This window comes from Fukomys damarensis, unplaced genomic scaffold (genome assembly GCF_012274545.1).
Source record: "Fukomys damarensis isolate Sample0158 unplaced genomic scaffold, DMR_v1.0_HiC HiC_scaffold_23, whole genome shotgun sequence".
NCBI classification, from domain to species: Eukaryota; Metazoa; Chordata; class Mammalia; order Rodentia; family Bathyergidae; genus Fukomys; species Fukomys damarensis.
In genome coordinates, this window is record NW_022900935.1 from 20,902,391 (window position 1) to 20,922,485 (window position 20,095).

At 49.7% G+C, this 20,095-nt stretch overlaps 1 long non-coding RNA gene across 2 annotated transcripts; it reads right to left on the reverse strand.

The window, feature by feature from the left end:
• Nucleotides 1–294: 294 nt before the first annotated feature.
• On the reverse strand, nucleotides 295–7,396 carry LOC104868711. Of its 2 annotated transcripts, none has more exons than XR_782083.1 (3): nucleotides 7,266–7,396; nucleotides 3,396–3,612; nucleotides 295–517 (listed from the first exon to the last, which is right to left on the reverse strand). It is a non-coding gene; the product is annotated as an uncharacterized LOC104868711 (long non-coding RNA). The 2 variants fall into 2 exon arrangements; XR_004518590.1 differs by lacking the exon at nucleotides 295–517 and adding an exon at nucleotides 2,184–2,256.
• Between the last annotated feature and the right edge of the window lie 12,699 nt (nucleotides 7,397–20,095).

A 20,095-nucleotide genomic window follows, 5' to 3' on the forward strand; every position in this document is an offset into this window, starting at 1 on the left:
TTTTTTTTTTTTTTTGTTCCAGGGGTCAAACTCAGGACTTTGTGCTTGTTAGGCAGGCAGCGGAACCACTGTGCTAAATCCCCAGCTGGGACACGTTAACAAATCTTTTTGAGTCTGGCTTCTTTTAGTTCACAATGTTTTGAGATTCCTCATCTATAAATTGCTTGTTCATTTTTATTGCTAGGTAATATTCCACCATGGGGATAGACTACAACTTGTTTAGCTATTCACCTATTGACATACTAAGCCAATTTCCAGCTATTATAAATAAAAACTGCTACAAATATTTGGGTACAAGACTTTACTGGGTGTATGTGTTCATTTTTTCTTGGGTCAACGCATAGGAATGGAATTGCTGGGTTGCACATCGGATGTATGTTTGACTTTTAAAAAAACTGCCAATTTCAGCTTATTTCTTTGTATTAACTATGCTTTGTGGCCTTGGACAAATGACTTCACATCTCTGGGTTTCAATGCTGTTATAGCGCTCAAGGAATACGTTCAACCCTCAGGAACCCTGTAGGACAAAGAAGGGAGGTCTTTGCAGAAGTGTACAGGGCTGTCAGGAGGAAAGGGACCTCGAGGAGCCAGAATGTTACTGTTTCCATGCTTCACAGTCAGAACTCTTCCTTCAGGTAGCATGAGGAGGCTGCTGCGTCAGGCTGGGGGCCCTTCAGAGTCCCACCGTATGTCACACCTCCCAGCCGCCCCCAACCTCTGCACAGTGCCGCTGCTGTCCTACGTGCCATAGCCTTTAGGGTGGCCAAGGGTCCCTGCCAGTAGACATAGCCTGGTTAAGGTGACAAGCATCCTTTGAGGTGTACAGCAGCCTGATCAGCTTCTGTACCCCAAAGTCAGCTGGTGGCTTTTGTTCCCAGACCCAAAGGCCACGGGTGACCTGCAGTGGCATCCATCCTCCCAACACATCAACTCCTATATCTAAACCACTGGCTCCATCAGGTAGCTCTTCAGCAGGGGGTTAGGACAAAAAATGGGGACTTTCCTGCTCTGAGGACCCTACAGGTCTCTGGCTTTCCGTGCTACTTCTAAGTTTCTCTGCTGAGATTGATGGTTAGGGCCTCAGGGAGTCTGTGGGAGGAGGAGAGGCGCTTTCTCCTTCATTGTGAGCCAAACAGGGACACAGGCGAGGGATGGAGTAGGGAGAGGGCCATGGGTTGTGGTCTTTCAGTGCTGGTGGCCTTGCTGGGTGTCCAGCAGAGACCTGGAGGGAGGGAGCGGGAAAAGGCCTGGCCCGGCCCATGGTGCGGGAGGGCAGATGTGAGCTATGGCCGGTGGCAGCTTCAGAAGGAACCTTATTTTCTAGATGAGTCAGTCCATCCCATCTCTCTGCCCGCCTGCTGCATTTCATGTATGTGCTGGTGATTGAGGTGGGGGGAGGTGAAGGAAGTCACCACGGAAGGAGGAGTAATAGAAAAAAAGAAAGAAAGAAAGAAAAAGATTCGTGTCAGCAAAAACAAAAGAGACACGCTTTTCACGTGTTTCTGGGGAGATCAAACAGAATTTGCAGATCTTACGCTTGACTGTAAGTCGAGGCACTGCTCCGGGCTGCTGCTTGGCTTAGTGTTTGCTCTGGGAGCCTGGGACTTAGGAGGGACTCCTCAGAGCCAGGCAGGGCGCATCCGGGCACTTGGCTGTAGATGGGGAAGGCTGTCCCAGGTACAAGACCTAAAAGGAAACAGGGAAAGTCAGGCTGGATGCTCCGGACAAGGCTGTGTGCTAGCTCTGCGGGGCTCCTTCTCACCCTCTCACACTGGCTCCGAACTCCAGCTCCAGTTCTTGCTGTAGGCAGTAAATGCTTGAGCCTCCTCCTTGCCAGGTGATGTGGGAAGGGGTTGGTGAGACTCGGGGGATGGATGGAAAGGAAGGGGGAGCGATTTTAAGGAGCTCTGCTAGGCCCAGGAGAAAGTTCAAAAGCAAAGCAGGAGTTTGGCAGGACCAGGGAGCCTGGGAAACGTTCCCTGCAGGCCTGTTCCCTCCAGGGGTTCCCTGGGAGGAGCTGAGCTGAAGTTGGGAGCACAGGCGGGGAGCCTTGGATAAGTCACTTTGGAGACAGGGAAAGAATCATAAACCCGCTCTTGGGAGACCCCACCATCACACCCCGCAGGGGTCCCCCTCCCTGCCCCTCCCCTCCCGAGTCCAAGTTACCGAGTCCAACTTACTTCAAGCCTTTTCGGTCCTCACTTGCTGGGAAGCCTCAACAGGATTCCTCGATCACACACCTGCTGGGTTTGCCTGCTTCACACGGGAGTGCATGTGTGTGGGTGTGTGTGAGTGTGTGTGTGCACATGCAGGGACCAGCGTGCAGAGGGTGTGTGGTGGGGTGGGCTTGGCCCGCTGCCTCCTGGAAGACCCCAGATGGTCTCTGGGAACCCCTGAGACCTTGGACAGACTGGGGAAGGGACTGACATTGGTCTGAAAGGCCTCAGGGTGCAGGAATGAGATTTTTCAAGCACACTGGGAAATTTTTGCTGGGAGCACAAGGCTCCACTAGTTCTGAATGGCTGCTGCTAAGACGTACAGGAGCCTTCATTTCAGCTGCCCCTGGCCCAGCCATTTCTAACCCGTGAGTTTATCCAAAGGGAGCCTTGTCTTAAGTTTTCTGAGCCTCGGTCTCCTTGTCTGTAAACTGGGAATGCTTGTTCCTCCAGCTGCCTCTGCCAAGAGTTGTCAGCAGGATGACAGTGCCCAGCACCATCAGCTGTTGGCTGGTACGGAGGTGAGGGGCAGAGAGGGGGAGGCCTTCCTCCAGGCCACACAGCACAGCAGCCCCTGGCAGGGTCCAGGCAGTGGGGCTAGATGCCCTGGCCTGGTGCACGGTGCCTCACAGTCGTGGGTGCAGAGAGAGAGGCACATGGTAACCCACACACCGTTCCCCAGGGGCCCCATGTACCAAGCGAGGATGCTGCTCCACTCTGCCCTTCTCCAGCAAACACTGTGGCCTGCTGGGTGCAAGGGAGCTGCTTCTCATTTCCCATGTGGCCATGGATGCTTCCTGGAGCAGCGTGGCAGCAGCCCTGGCTGCCCTGCTTCGTCCTTCAGCTTAGACTCCTCCGGGTGCAGCCCCAGGAGGCCGTGGGAAATGCACAAACACACGTGCATGCACACACACAAATGCACATTTATTCACACACTCACTTAACACACGTGTGCTGTACTGGCACACGCACACACACTGCCCCCATCCTGGTCCGAGGGAAACACTGGTGTCTGCTTGGCAGCTTAGGGTGAGGAGTTCCGTACTGGGGCCTGCCTCCCTAAGTGAACCCCACAGGGCCGAGGACAGAGCTTGCCTATCTGTAGCTGGGAGTTTGGGGCAGAGGCCGGGCCAGGCTGGGGAGTCCCATGCATGCAGAGACTCCCGGGGAGGGCCTTACCTGGAAGCCACCTTCAGCAGAGTGGGTCTCATGTTGAGCTCCGTGGAGACCTGTCCCTGAGCAGGACAGGAAGGCCTATGCTGGAGCGGGGGCATGGAGGCAGCAGGAGGGCACTGTGTACACCTTGAGGGGTGATTCTCAGGGGTCCACAAGGCCTTGAGGCCAAGTAGCCATGGTCAGAGGTGCTGCCCCTTGCTGGACCTCAGCTTTCTCCTCTCTGAAACAGGAAGATAAAATACCTACCTCAGGGGACGTGGTGGGACTCAGGGAAACAGCTCTGGCAAGTCTGACTGGGGTTCTAGAAGCAGCCAGTGGGTTTTTACCTCCCTCCTGTGCCTGGAGCCTTTGCTGTGTGCTGTGTGAAGAACCCCAAGCCTGGGGAACCAGGGACAAAGGTAGAGCTACCGTCATCTATATTTTGCACGTGGGGAAACTGAGGCCCAGACAACTTGCTCACTGCCATCTGGTCCAGGGCCTGCACGGCTGCCCACCGTGCTCAGTCACCCAGCTGCTCTGCCTCTCCTTCAGGAAGGCTCAGGATAGAGCATCAGCTGGAATCGGCTCTTTGGCTGAGGAGGGGCCCGTATATCTTGCTCCTGTCACCTTCTCATTAGATGGCATATTCTACCGCCTTCCGGAAATGTGGTGAGGGCCTGAGGTCCTGCTTCCTCCTGCCTGTGAGCTCGGCATGCAGAGGGAAGGGTGGGCAGCCAAGCGTATCTTATAGCAAGTGGCCCTGGGCTGATCTCAGCGGTACTTAAAAATTCATAATGTTCCTATCCAGCCCTCTCCACGAACCGCACATTCCTTCAATAGATGCAATGCTGTGGTTCATGAAGATGATTCATCCCGCTGCTGCCTGTATGCCACAGAAGCGGGTGAAAATCTCAGCAGAATTTCAGAGACCGCTAAGGAGCAGCCCGGGTGGAGGCTAGAACGTTGTGGTGGGGCTAGGTCCAGCCACCAGGACGCAGGTCCCTCACAATGGACCTCACTGGCTCCAGGCCAGGGCTCCCTCCCTCCTTGTACCAAGGTCATAGGTCACTTCCGGGAGCTGCTGGCCCTATGTCACTAATGGGACAGTTGCTGGCCTTTCTCCTGCACAGCCAGCAAAGGACAGGAGTGACACAGAGGGGTCTTTCTCTTCCAGAATGACTTTTGGGTCCAGAATATAATATGAATATATTTGGTATTATGTACTGAATATAATTTAGAAAATTAGTTTCTTTCCCTTCCTTTCCTCCCTCCGTTCTTTCCTTTCCTTCTTCCCTCCCTCTCTTCCTTTGTGGTGGTACTGGGGATTGAATCCAGGGCATTCACACTGAGCTACGTCCCCAGCCCTTTATTTATTTGTTTATTTGGAGACAAGTTTGGACTAAGTCACTGAACTGCCCAGGCAGGGCTTGAATTTGAGATCCTCCTGCCTCAGCCTCTCAGGGTTCTGGGATTATGGGTATGAGGCATCGCTCTTGGCTTAGACTTATTTCTAATGTTTCTAAACATTTCTAAAAGGTGAAACTTTTCTTTCCAGGCTGAATAGGGTTCTCTTGGACCGAACAGACTAACTCCCTCCTCGATGATCTGTAAGTGTTGTTTAGTCCCGGTTCGGACGGGACGCATGTGGAAGACACTTGTGGTCAGTCTGTTTGTTACACTCATACTTTACCCTGCAAGTTGCTTTTATAGAGCAAGTGACAAGTTTATTTTATTTACTTACTTATTTTTTTGTGGTACCAGGGATCGAACTCAGGACCTTGAGCTTGAAAGGCAGGCGTGGTGCCACTCAGCTAAATCTCCGGCCCACAAGCAACACATTTTTATGGAGCAAGTGACTTTGTTCTCTTACAGGTGGAGGGACAGGTGCACCAGGACACGGAAGGCCACTACCTTTTGGGACATTGAGCCTAATGACAAGCCCTGCTGTCTTTGAAGTTTTGATCCCTTCAGGCACAGTCTTTGTTTCTCTCTAGTGGAAGGGTTCATCCTCTCTGTCTTTCCGGGTGGCTGTGTCACCCTAAATTCCCAGCTCAGCTTCCTTGTCACCCACAGCTTGGCTTGTTTTTCCTTCGCTCCTTTTGACAGGTGGGAGTGACGGGAAAGTGGCACGCTGTCCCACCATCGTGTGGCCACCCCCTCTGCGCTCTGTGCTGCGGTTTCCTTTTTCTTTAATTTTAATTTTTATTAGTACGTGTTTGTGGTACGTAGTGATTAGTTCATCACGGGAAGTCGGTGAATGGACACAGCACAGTGTAATTCTTTTTACGTTCCCTCCTCTCCCTTCCTTCTCCCTTCCTTCCATTGCTTGCTTCCTCTTCCCATTTGCAAAAGATCTAAGTCACTGTTTCCTATCATCTATGCTTTATTCATTTTTTTTTGAGACAGGGTCTCACTATGTAGTTGAGACTGACCTGGAACTCACTGTGTAGCTCAGGCTGGTCTTAAACTCATAGCGATCCTCCTGCCTCAGCCCCCTGAGTGTTGGGATTACAGGCGTGCACCACCACCCCTGGCTGTTTCATTTATTCCTAAATTTATTTATACTTTGGGTTTCCCGTATAAGGGAAACTATGCAGCATTTAAGCTTGTGGGTCTGATTTACTTCACTTAACATTACTGTCTCACTTTCCTACACATGACTCCATTTTTCCTTATGTACAGCACAGTAAAGTGGTGCCACTTAAATTTCTGAAGAATTCCTGGGTTATGTTTGTTTGTTCGTCCCTTTCCCCTCCATGTGAGCCAGCAATTTCCAGGGAAGCGGTGACTTCTGTTTCATTGTGTTAGGTGGGACCTGCCACAAACTGACAATAATACAATAAGCGCTTACTAAGCCTCTGCTGTGTCTCAAACACCTTAGTCCACAGGGTTGTTATTATTCCCACTGTACAGATGAGGAAACTGAGGCACAGAGGTTAGGGGATCAGTCATATGTGCTGGATGAATGATAACCTTCTAGAGTAGGTCTGGGCAGTATTCCGAGTGGCGCACATCAGGGTAGCCTTATACCTTCTGAGAAGGTTGAAATGCGGGGTAGTATCGTGCCAGTTGGTGGGTCCTTTGCCCCATTGTAATTAAAATTCCCACTTCCCCCAGTGCTTACTGATGTGAAGACTGGTTGTAGGACTGGAGGTTTGTTGGGTGACAGTGACATTTATCTTGGGAGAGTGGGGTGGGGCTGTCCCCTTCTACCTTCTGACCTCCTCCCACTAACATTACCAAGAGCACAGGAGGGCCTGTGTTGGGCCCCTGAGGACACAGTGGTCAGCAGAAACTGGCCTGCCCTGCCCCAGTGTGGCTGCATCCCAGGGGGAGAGGGCTGCTGCCCTGATTGTCACACAGCGACGGTGACATCACAGATGCACAGGACAGGAGCGGCGGTGCGTGTGGCCCTCTGTCTCTGCTTCCTGCAGCTGTGGGGCACAGGGCTTGGAAGCGGGTAGCAGCAGCAGGCTGTTCTGGAAGCTTAGCTGCGGGGGGAGGGGGCCCTGGTTCACAACACAACGATGGAGGCTGACACTTGCTCTGAGCGGTTTCTGTACATAGACTTGTGTCGCCCCTACAGGCGGCCTGTGAGGTTGCCGATAATGTCACTCCCATTTTATGGGTGAGGAAACCAAGGCCGTAATTCAGCAACTGGTTCGAGCTCACATGGCTGGCGAACAGCAGAGCTCAGAAGCAAACACAGAAATCCCGAATGCTGGCCCCAGCCAGCTCCTGCCCAGCGAGTGAGGGTGTCTGGGTGACAGGGAAGGGTAGAGACCGAGCTGGAGAGCTTTGAAGCGTAGTTGTCATGGCAGGAGGACAGGGTGGCTGTCGCAGCCAGAGATCGAGCACACAGGAGAGTTCCCAGGAGGCCTGGGTAGAACCAACCCTCTTCCTGGGTTGCAGGCAGGAAGCTCCTGAAGGCAGATCCGATGTCTTCTAGGTCTTTCGGTCTCCCTCTTCAGCTGGCAAATGTCACGCATAGGGGAGATGCTCGGAAACAACCCGTGCATAACCGGTTCCCAGGATACCGAATTTTTCTGTTTGGCGGTTAGCTCACGTGCCGACCACCCAGCGGGCAGGAAGTGATTGCAGAAGGCTCGCAGGGCCCCTTTGATCTTTCATCCTCCAGAGCACCTTTTCTGAAGAAGGACCAAGGGATTGTGAGCTGTGTCTGCTGCCTGCACCCACAGCGTGTTGCTGGGCCCTGTTACTGATGCTAGTGTCTCGTTTAATGACTCAGATTGAACTTTTTCATTCCCATTGAAAAGTGGTGACCCTTCCTTGGCAAAATAAACTCACAAATGGACTTGAATCCAACCAAGGCAGCCACCTCTTGGGGAGAGGCAGGGTCTGTCCTCTCTTGTTCTCTCAAAACAACTTTATCGAAATACAATTTGCATTAAATCAGATTTACCCCCTGTAAGTATACAGTTCAACACGTTTTATGAAATTTACAGAGCCATGTGACCATCACCACAATGTAGTTTTGGGACATTTTCATTACATCAGTGAGCTCCCTTGTGCCTCTTTCTAGTTAATCTTGGTTAATCTCAGCCCCTGGCAACCACCAGTTTACTTTCTATTGATTTGTCTTTTCAGAACATTTTGTAAACATGGAATCACATGATGTGTGGTCTTTGGTGTCTAGCTTCTTTCACTTAGTGTAATAGTTTTGAGGTTCGGCCATTTTTGTAGCTGGTATCAGTAGCTCATTCCTTTTGATGACTGTATACTATTCCATTATATGGCCACACCACACTTTATTTATCCACTTACCTGTTGACAGTCATCTGAGTTGTTTCCCACTGAATACAACTGTTATGAACATTTGTGTAGGAGTCTTTGTGTGGACACATGCCTTCATTTCTCTTGGGTAAAATTATCTAGGAATGAAGTTGCTGAGGTTTTAGTAGATGAATATTTAACTTCTTCAGAAACTGCCAAACTGTTTCCAAAGAGTCTGCATGGCAGTTTTACAATCCAACCAGCAATGTATCAGAGTTCCTATTTCTCCCTGTCCTCACTATCACCCGTTATTGTGTGTCCTTGCCAGGTTCTCTTCTGAAGATCAATGGCTATAGTTGACCTTTATTGAAGACTTGCCGACTTCGTTTGTTTTCTGTTGCTGTAATAAAATACCCCAGACTGAGTAATTTATAAAGAACAGAAGTTTATTCTTTCCACTGCTCTGGAGGCTAGAAAGACCAAGAACATGGTGCCGGCATCTGCTCAGCAGTTGAGTGAGGGTCTTCTGGCTGTATGGAAATGTGGTGAAGGAGACTGCAGTGCGATTGAGCAAATGCACCAAAGAACTCTGCTCTTCTGACAAAGCCACTCCCTGGTAACCCATCAACCCACTAATCCATGAAAGGTCCTACCTCCAAATACCTTTAACACTTCACTTTGGGGATTAAGTTTCTGATGCAAAAATTCCAGGGGACACAACCAAACCATAGCTCTGTCTTCCAGATGCTGGGTGGCTGTTCCCCAGGCGACCCTACAAGCAGACTGCCTTGTCATACCCACCTGGCCCATGAGGGCACTGAGACAAGGTGAAGCCAGGCGCCTGCTGAGCAGGATGGAAAGCAGAGAGCGGCAGCAGAGGGGAGAGGGTCGTGGGTCTAAGGATGGGGCTCTGGGGCAGCCCAGGGGGCCTGAGGCCTGGAATGAGGAGGAGACTGGGAAAGGAAGGCTGTGATGTTCTCCATACAAGAGGTAGGAGGGCCACACCTGCCCATGGAGGGAGCAGGAACTCCAACCCCAGGGCCTCGAAGTCCAGCCGCTCCTGAGTTCTGCTCCTTGGAACTTGGAAAGAGGCCCTCACTCCCTTGGCTTGGAAAGAACCAGAGTGGGTGGCCAAAAGAAACAGCACCCTGTTTGCCCCAGAGCCAGCCTGTCAGGGGATGTCTTGCTCTGGACCCTTGACCATTAATCATGACGAGGTTCAAGGGAGAAATTCCCATCCAGCAGCCAGCAGGTAGGAGGCCAGCCTGGGCTCTTGGGCCCCTCAGTAAATCACCCTGTTCAGCTGGCGTCTCGCTGGATTGCAATTACAATCCTTCAGGCCCGACACAAAATCATTGGGCTGGTGAGGAGAGTGTACCTGGGGAATGTGCTTAACAAAATTTAACCTGGTTAAGCTCTGACTCTATTGAAAATGAGAAAGTGCGGATGGGCCTGATCGATTCATTTGCAGCCCAATTACTCCAGGGCTGGCTTTGGATTTCACTTAAGTGGGCCCTCCCGAAATCAGGGGCACTGGTTTATTCAATTACCTCTCGGATCACAGAGTTCAGGTTCTGGTAGAATTGGTTTGTGTGTTAGCCACAGGGGCCAGTGGACACAGGAGATGGAGATTTGGTACACACATAGGCTTGTGCACACTTGCCCCCACGCAGGTCCCCCGTCCAAACAAGCGTGCAAACAAACCTTTCCAGAACGAGAAGGGTTAGTAAATATCTCCCTCCCTCAGGAGTTGAAAGTATGGATTTGATCAAATACTCATTTACTCTCTGCCTACCGCCTTTCCCCGTCCCCGTGGCCTCTTGGCAGATAAATGATGTTATTTGAAGGTATTCTTGAAATTTCTGACGGAGACTGTTTCTTAAGTGCTTTTAGAGCGAGCCTATACTTTGTAATACTTGTCATATTCTGGCTAGTAAACTCCTGGCCTTTAAAAGCCGGAACCTTACTTTGTTTCCTGAATACAAGGGAATAGGTCATTAACTATGAATTTCAAATGAAGCAGATTTACAGTATATATCACAGAAATATGTTTAGGAGAGACAGCAAGGGCCACGGAATTCACAGAGCAGAACAAGACAAGAGCCTAGAGAAAGATCAACTGATCTGGGGAACAGGTATTTCTTCTTGGGGTTTTTTTTTTTTGTTTTTTTGTGGTACCGGAGATTGAACTTGGGTCCTTGTGCTTGCAAGGCAGGCAACAGAACCACTGAGCTAAATCCCCGGTCCCCTCTTCTTGGGGTTTTTGTGGCTCATTTGGCCAGGTCCAGGACTCTTGTCCCAGGTCTCTGACAGAAACACTTTCTGGCTCTATCAGCTCCCATTCCAACGAGTGGAGCCTCAGGACATCTTGGAGGAATAGGGTCATCTAGGATGACCGCATTTAGAGGGTCATCCTAGACTGGGAAGGGAGCTTGTGTGGGTTGGTAGGGGCAATGGGAGAGAGCACACAGGAAGAATGTGGAAGACGGGTCTGTGTGGATGCTTGGTTGGCTAGGCTGTAACCAACCTGTGGCAGACACAGGGCAGGTGTTGTGCAAAGCCGCTCGATGGACGAGGTTCACATCTGCAGTTAACTGTAAGCAAAGGAGGTTACCCTCCAGAAGGCAGGTAGGCCTCATTCAGTCAATTGAAGAGCTTAAGAGCCAAAACTGAGGTTCCCTAGCAAGGAAAAAAATTCCTCAAGACTGTAACTTCAACTCCTGCCTGAGTTTCTAGGCTGTTGGCTTGTCCTGCAGATTTTGGACTTGTTGGTCCCCATAATCATGTGAGTGAATTCCTTAAAATCTATCTATCTATCTACCTACCTATCTATTTATCTATCTTACATTGACCCACCCATCTACCATCCACCCACCCACTCATCCATCCACCCATCCATCCATTTTTCGTATGGGTCCTCTTACTCTGGAGAACCCAGACTGAACAGCTTTTTTCTGGTAATAACTTTTGGATCTCCCCCCTCATCATTTCTTAGCACCTTCTTCTCCTGATGCCATCTTGAAGAGGCAACAGAGTTCTGCCTCAGTGCCTTGCCCAAGCCCAGCATGTGGCAAGTGCCCCGTGAGCACCAGCCAGTTCCATGTCTGCCTGGAATCACTCTCGCTTCTCCTTGGAGCTCTCTGCCTCGGTGGCCCTCTGTCTTCTTCATGTTTAAGTGAACCTGTTTTTGACCAGCTCCAGGGGCTCCATCAGCATTGGTCTTGACCAGTCATGGCGTTTCCACCACCTGAGACCCTGGGGCTGGGTCTAGGGATGGGGAGAGTGTGACCCAAAGGTGTTTTGGGGGAAAGCTACTGGGACTTTGGGAACATTTTTCCTTCTTAGAAAAGTGAAGGCAGAGAATGCCTTGCTCCTTTGACTTTTAAAAAATTGAGATATAAACATGCACAGTACATTGTGAAATGCACACATTTCCACAAGTTTTTGCATGTATGTGTACCCATGTAACCACGATACCTATGCATGTATGCTACCCAGACTGAATGTCCCCTCCTTGTCAGCAGCCCCTGTCAGAGGCCATCATTCTTCTTTTATTGCCATATCTTGCTTGCTTTTGAACTTCATATGAATGGAATCACCCAGTATATCTCTTTTGTTCGACATCATTACTATCGGATTCGTCCACGTTGTTACTCGGAGCGGTGCTTCATGCTCTTCTTTTTGATCATGGTGGGCTTTCCATTTTATAAATACACCACAATACATGCATTCATGTTACTTTTGACGGTCACGTGGGTATCCTTCTCTGCCTTGGACAGTATGGTGGGTGGTGATGATGCCTGGAGCTGAGGCGGCCGCATTGTCACTTTGAAGCAGTAAGTATGCACATCGAGCTGGAGGCTGATCAAGTGAGGAAGGCAGAGAAGAAAGGAAAAGGAGCACAATTCTCTTGGAGCCATTCAACCAACTTTGGGAATGCCTTTTTTTTTAAACTTCACTTGTTAAGGGAAACCTTCTCATGGCTTAAGCCACTTTTAGTCAGCCTTTCTATAGCTTGAAGCCAAAATCCTTCTATCGGATACAGAATTCATAGTATTCTTTGCACCTAGGTCATGTGACACCTTTTCCACAGAGCCTCCAGTAAGCGCTCCAGGCCAGCTTGGCCTCTCTTCTGTTTGGCTTCCTGCAGCCTGTGTGCCGCCCTTGTTAATCATGTCTTCATTCACACCATCCCTGCCTCTCTTTTCCCTCTTCTAGAGCATCACTGGAGCTGCTCACATGGCCCAGGGCAGCAGACTTGGGGCTCTGTGATTCAACCTCATGGTTGAATCCAACAATACCCAGCTCAGGCTTTCGATCACTTGCAATCTGGCTGAAGGACAAACTGAAACCAGTTCTGCAGAGCTGACCCACAGAGTCAGTCAGCTGGGGACAGTGTCCACCATGCATAGCTTTTGCTGACCCCCCTGAACTTGTTCCTTTCTTTGGGGTGCAGACATGCTGTGAGGCTCTGCTCATCCCTCTGAGCAAAGCCAGCTGCCCAGTTCAGAAGCTGACTTCTCCAGGAAGCCTTCAAGATGTCCCCGCCGGCAACAGCATGCTCACCCCTGCTGGGGCTAATCTGCCCCTCTAAACTCCACAGGGCCGTCTGTGGCTGTACCTGGAGGAACACCCTTAATCATGGGTTCATTTGTTTCTTGTTTGGCACCTGCTCAGGACTGTGCTAAACACAGGGGACAAGGCAGTGAGTAGAACAAACCTGGGCTGCATGCATGGAAGGATTTTCCTGGTGGAGAGAAAGAGCGGACAGGTCACAACTCAGACGGCGAGCTTGCTGCTGAGAAGCCTGAAGGGGACGGCAAGAGTGGGGTGCTGGGGGAAACATTTTTTTGTTGTTTTGTTTTTTGAGACAGGGTCTCACTGTATAGTTGAGACTGACCTGGAACTCACTATGTAGCCCAGGCTGGTCTCGAACTCACAGTGATCCTCCTTCCTGCCTCAGCCTTCCGAGTGCTGGGATTATAGGCGTGTGCCACCACGCCCGGCACAGATGGTATTTAAAAGAAGGCCATCAGGGCTGGGGATTTAGCCTAGTGGTTCCGCCACCTGCCAGTCAAGCGCAAGGTCCTGAGTTTGATTCCAGGCACCAAAACAAACAAACAAACAAAAACAATAAAAGAAGGCAGCCAGGAAAGTCCTCACTAAGAAGTAATGCTGTGAGCCCAGAGGGCAACTGCGGGGCTTTGGTTTGAATGTGTTTGCCCAGTTTTGTGGGTTGGGAGCATAATCCCCACATTCTTCTGTTGATGGTGTGGGAGGTGGGACGTTCTGGGAGGTGATTAAGGTTACAAGAGGCCATGTGAGTGGGACCCTCACGATAGCATTTGTGGTTTTATAAGAGAAAGAAGGGAGAGCTGAGCCAGTGCACTTGCTCTGTTCACCACGTGATGCCCTTGCCATGCCAGGACGCAGCACCAGGCCCTTGCTGTCTTGTTGAGCAGATGCTGGCACCAGGCTCTTGGAGTCCCAGCCTCTGGAACCGTAAAGCTGAATAAATTTCTGTTCTATGTAAACTGCCTGAGCTCAGAAAATGGACCAAGACATGGGCAGATATTTTGGCGGAGGTGATGGACCAGCAGGTGCAGAGGCCTCTGGGGGTGCTGTGCAGCGAGGCCAGTGTGGAGCACGTGGCCTGGAAGGTCAGGGTGAGCGTTTGGCTCAGGCTCTGGGGAAGGCGGGGACCACGGGAGGAGGCTTTGTGCACAGGCGTGATCTGACTGACTTCCTCTGAAGGCCACTCTCTGCTGCCCCTTTGAGAAGAAACTGAAAGGAGGGCAGCGAGGGAGACGGGGTGCATCGGGAGGCTGGTGGTGACGGAGCCACAAGGGGTCCTTGGCTGTCTTCGGATCTGCCCTCTCACCTCATAGCTACTTAGCGTCTTTGTGCCTTAATTTCCTTATCTGGGCAAAGTGGGAGGAGCGCCCACTTCACGGAGCCATCGCGAAGATCAGGCGCTTAGCACACGCCTGGTGAACAGTGCATCTCATGTGGGTTTGCTATGCAGAGGGGGAGCTGCCAGCCTTGCGGTCTCAGTCCATTTTCTGCTACCGTAGTAGCGCGCTTGCTACCAGGCAATGTGTAAAGAGTGGACATTTATTTGGCTCACGGCTTGGAGTCTGGAAGTCCAAGATCAAAAGGGTGAATCTGCTGAGGGCCTTCTTACTGCCTTGTAACGTGGTGAAAGTCCTCACATGTCTGGGTGTAGGCAAGAGATGCTGAACACTGGGCCGAACGTATGCTGTTAATCAGGAGCTGACATCCATGGTTAAAACAGTAAAAAGAGAAAAACAAACTGGGAGGCTGAGGCAGGAAGATCACACATTTGTGCTCACTCTGGGCAACTCAGTGACTTAGCATGACTCTGTTTCCAAACAAAAAATGTAGCTCAGTGTGAAGGCCCTGGGTTCAATCCCTAGTATTAGAAAAAAAGAAGTTCCTTTCATCCTGCTACAGTGGCATTTAAATTTCAGCATGAGGTTTGGAGGGGACCTTCATGTCACAGCATTTGCTGATGATAAATGGGTTAGGGAAAGAGTCAGGGACAATGCTAAAGTTTTAGTTCTAATAACTGGAAGCACAGAGTGGCAGCACAGAGGTGACTTCCAGGCAAGGTGGAGATGCCTGTTGTTACCTAGGTGGAGGAGCAGGTGCCAAGAGGTGACAGGTTGACCAGTTGGTGGGTTTCAGTAGAGGTTAAATAGCAACATGGGAAAGGCAATGACTTTGTGCCTTCGAAAGCGTTGGCCCTCGAGGTCCCGAGTTGTGTTGTATCTCGAGCCTTGCATTTCACCTTCTGAATTACACCTCCTCTCTTATTGAGGGAGCACCTACTCCCTCTGTGTCACTCTCTCCCTTAGGCCTGGTGGTAACAGCGGGACTTCCAAGAGAGCCTAACCAGCATGGCACAGGCCAAGATGTCCTGAGAGATGCTGGGCTGCCTGTAGACCGTCAGGGAGGCCTCAGGGAGGCTGGTGCATGTGGGAGGGTGTGAGATAGCTTCCTTCTGGGCCTCACTTCCAGGCCTTGCTGATGTCTGAGTCTCTCACACTTATCCTGGTTCCTGCAGCTCCGTATTGTTTCAGCAGCGAGTCCCTGGATGCCCCAAATGACAGTCTCTCTTTCTTCCTTTCCTTCTCTTCCTTCTTTCTTTCATTTTCCTTTCTTTCTTCCCCTCTTTGCTTTTTCTCATCTTTCTCTTCCCTCTGCCTTCCTCCATTCCTTTCTCTCTCTTCCTTCCAAGAAGATAATGTCCTATCTCTTATCTGTCTATCTATCATCTAACTCATCTATTTCTACCCATTTTCTTTTTGTAAGGAATTTGAACATAAAATACATTCACAGGCTTTTGTTTTGGAGGGGATTTTGATTTCAGACTCCAGACTCTTCATTTTACTGATGAAACAGAACTGAAGCTCAGAGAGCAGAATGATTCACCCAAGGTCACATGGCTCACACGAGGAGGACACGGACTGGACCCCCATCCCACCTCCCACCACCAGTTTCAAGGCTCCAATTGCATCAATCCCAGCAGAGCTGGGGAGCCTGGGGAAGGCTGCAAGTCTGTCCAAGGGGCTCCTCTCTGAACTCCGGGCAGCCTGGCTCTCTCAGGGCTCCCCGGGGTGCTCTGCCCTCTGCACCCCCCACCTCCTTGTGTTTCAGTCCATGCTTCCTGGTGCAGGCAAGCTTGTGGTTTGGTAGCGACTCTTCCGTGGGCTGTGGGTCATCGTGGTCAGAAGAGCTAGTGTGTGTGTGTGTGTGTGTGTGTGTGTGTGTGTGTGTCTGTGTGTCTGTGTGTTTATCTTTTTTAACCATAACAAGACTTTATTATGGGGAGGATCTGCCTGGCTGTCTCTGAACAATAGAGAGAAAAGCAACATGGCAGCACAGGGAGCTCCTTTTATAGGAGTGGGCTGGGGTTAGCCTGAGCTGGGGTGGAGTTGAGTGAGGTAGTACTAAGGGACTGGAGGAACTTGTGACATCACTAGGAGGGGCTTGTGACATCCCTAGGTGCTAGGGGATAGCAAGTATCAGGTTACTCTTGGCAGGAGAAGAGGCGTGATGGGAAGTAGAAGCCTGTCCTTTGTTGGGAGAAGCCGTATTTTAACATGGAGGCTGCTATTCTGTGCGGCAGCCATCTTAAGGCAAGGGAAATCTAACATTCCAGCCTTTTTCTTTTATGGTTATTGGGTGAAGGTCTCTTCTTCTGGAGCTGCTTCAAGCTGACAAAGGGGCAAAGGGGTCGGGGGTAAACCTGGATCTGGTGGATCTTCTTCTGGCTGCTTCAAGCTGACAAAGGGGCAAAGGGGTCGGGGGTAAACCTGGATCTGGTGGGGGCTTCTTCCCTCTGCCTCAGTGGCCGGTACCCCACCATGATGAGTTCCGTGACTGTCTGCTTGGTAAATGCCCTCATGAGTTCCTGCAAGAAATTTTGAAAACAGCGAAGTAGACAGGGACAGGGCCCTATTAGGATTAAAAGGCATCTACAAGCCAGTGGGCCCAACAAGGGAAGAAACCAAGGCATAATTTGGGAAGCCAGGAATAGCTTTGGTCTATTCCCCAATAATTCCGTTGTCTTTTTCCGCTCTTCGATGCACTACTCTAATTCTTTAACCTTTGCTTTAACAGCCCCTGACTGGTTAACAAAATAATAGCATTCTTCACGAGGCGCCTTCCCCCTAGGCATAGTCCCCCTGGGGCCTCTGTCAGCATGTCCAGGGCCCTTCTATTTTGTAACACGACTGCTGTTAGAGAATTTGATCTTGTACTGTATTTAAGGACTGGCTTATTTTATCCATGTCTTCCAAAATCTATACGGACAGGGCCTGATAGAAATGTGTGGATGTAGAAGTGCCCTCTGTCCCCACTGCCATCCCAGTGAGGACCCCCGCTCCCATTCAGAAGGGGACTAGAAGGGGAGCTGCCCTTTTTCTGATTGTGCTCTGTGGAAGAACTTGTTTAGACATCTGGACTTCTCCATAGATGGTCATGGGAGGGCCAAGGAAGGAGAGGTAACAGAAGACATCAGACTGAGGCGTCAATCAGAATGCCTCTTGATGACATATGAAGTACAGGCCTTTGGACAGGCCGATCGGACACAGAACTGCTAGTATTTATTGAATATGTGCCACATATCAGACACTGGACTTGGTATATTTCACCTGAAGGTCAAGGTCAGGGAAGTCATTGTGCAAAGTTCCAGCTGCTAAGTAGGGCATCACCCCAGGTCTGTATTAGTCAGACAGCAACTGGGGCATGGAAGGGGCCTGTGTTCCTGGGAAGGATGCAGCGCAAGGAACTTGAGGATCTGGGTGAGATCGGCACACTCACATTCCGTTTCCCTACCTGTCAGGAGCGTATCCAGCCCTTCCCCTGATGGGTTTCCAGCGAGCAGCTACCAGCATCGGCTCATCGCTACCTCTACCGCCATCCTCATCTCTGGGGGATGAACTGTGCCACATGAGAGCCACCTTGCACCCGGCTTGGCTGTGTGCTGTGGGTGGCTGGCAGGAGCTTTGATTCCCCTCTTTGGTGTGGGGGCTGGAGGATCAAGCGAGGATCCTGCTCTGCTGGGCCAGGAGGGTGTGCCAGACAATCGTGTCTTTGTGAGCCGCCGTGGGGCATCTGCCCACGGAAACCTGTTGGCTCAGAACTGCCTTGTGGGAAAAAAGTAGCCTTCGGGACAGGGGAACAAAGAGCTTGTCATATTTAGGAGGGAGCAGGGCCCAGAATGGGCCTGGCACTGGGAGATTAAGGAGACAGACTTGAGAGTCCTTTTAGTTTCTTGAGAAAGGAATGGATTTTAGGCTGGCAAGGATGGGAGCTTCTGGAATGTGTGGCTTGGGCGTTGTGTTCTGCGGCTTTGGGGCTGAGTCCCACACACTTCTGTCATCCTGTGCCACCTTGTCCATTGCTCCTTGCTGGCCAGCTCATCCTGGCTATGCTTTGTCCTCCCTCAGGGCCTTTGCACTTACATAATCCTTTGCCTGAGATTTAAACATTTTAAATATACAGACAGCGGAAGAATAATTATTTAGATTACCTGTTGCTATATCTGAGTAGCGAAGTAGAAAATGATCCGTAATGTCTTTCCTTCTCCGTCTTTCAAACACAGATAAACTACCACAGACCAGAGGAGGTTAAGAAAACATGACGACTAAACCTGATATGGTGTTCTGATGATGCTAGAACAGAAAATAAACATTAGGGGAAACTAGTGAAATGGAGTTTAGTTCATAGTGATGTACCAGTGTTGGTCTCTTAGTGAGAAATAAACCAATCTGGTGTGAAATGTTAACATGGGGAAACAGGGTGAAAGGACACTCTATATTATTCTTGCAACTTTTCTGTAAATTTAGAATAGGAATTTTAAAACAGAAAAAATTATTTTAAAAGACAAGGAACAGAATCATGACTTGACTGCTACCATTTGCTTACACACACACACACACACACACATTCACATAAAATGTATATGTGCTTTCACATGCACAGAATATCTCAGAAAATATACTTTACTCTAAAAACTGATAGTACACAAAGCCTCTAAGTATTTCATTTTGGGGTGTGCTAATGTAAGTAGTACTGAGTTTTTAGTTAATGTAATTAATTTTTTTTGAGTCAGAGTCTCACTATGTAGTTCAGGCTGACACTGAACTCACTATGTAGCTCAGGCTGACACTGAACTCACTATGTAGCTCAGGCTGGCCTCAGACTCTGTGGTCCTCCTGACTCAGTCTTCTGAGTGTAGGGCTTATAGGTGTGTGCCACTGCACCTGGCAGTACTATATATATATTTGTTGTTGTTGTTTTGTTTTGCTTTGTTTTTTTTTGAGACAGGGTCTCACTATGTAGTTGAGACTGACCTGGAACTCATTATGTAGCCCAGGCTGGTCTTGAATTCACAGCGATCCTCCTGCCTCAGCCTCCCGAGTGCTGGAATTGCAGGAGTGAGCCACCACACCCAGCAAGTACTATATTTTTAATCTAAGGTCTACTTGTTCATACTAAAGTGTTTGACTTTTGTGTATTATTCTTGTATCTGGCAACCTTGCTATAATTGTCCCAGGAATGCTTATTAATCCTAAGAGTGGAGGTTGATTCTATTAGATTTTCTACATATATAATAATTTCATTTATAAATAAAGACTGTTTTATTTCTTCATTCTCAATCTGTTTGTGTTTTATTTCCTTTTCTTACCTTATTGCCTTAGCTAGGATTTCTGGTATGATATTTTGTCAGTTTAGTTCATAGTAATGTACCAATGTTAATGTGCCACGACCACTGCAGTGGAGTCTGCGTGACAATGCCGCTCACCTGGCAGAAACCAGACCCGAGGTATCGTCCCCACGGGGTTAAGCCTCCTGGAGGTCCTTGGCTCACACCGCATGCGAAGTCAGCCGTGAAGAGAATAACTGGCCCCTCTGCCTGCAGTCTGGGGACATTGGGTTCATTTATAATTCTGTTCTATTTTGTCTTTATTACTATTTGTTCATTATCTGTAGAATTGTATTCTGGGCCCAGGAAAGGTTAGGAACAATTAGATGTTCCTAGAGATGGGGAGGTATTGGGGCACAAGAGGACGGGCGGCCAAAGTGCTGACCCTGAGCCCTGGACTGTGAAGTCCTGAAGGTGATCCTGAAGGTGACATGCTGAAGCCAGTCCTTTGTTTTACAAACTTCCCCTTCTGACTGCGTATAGGTGTGGTCTTACCTTGACTTAGTAGTTTTAGCTTTTGTGATGGTATATAGGTGTGGGCTTACCTTGACCTTGTGGTCTTAGTTTTTACAGTACTATTGTCTATCTTTCTCATGCCTGCCTGTGACTGAAATCACTCTTGAGGTGTGCCCTTGAAACTAGTATATAAACATCTAGAGTTAGAAATAAAATTGCAGCAGCTACTACCTTGGCTACTCAGTGCTGTGTGGTTTCTGACTGTCACCGCCGAACCTGCTCCCACCTTTCTGAAGAT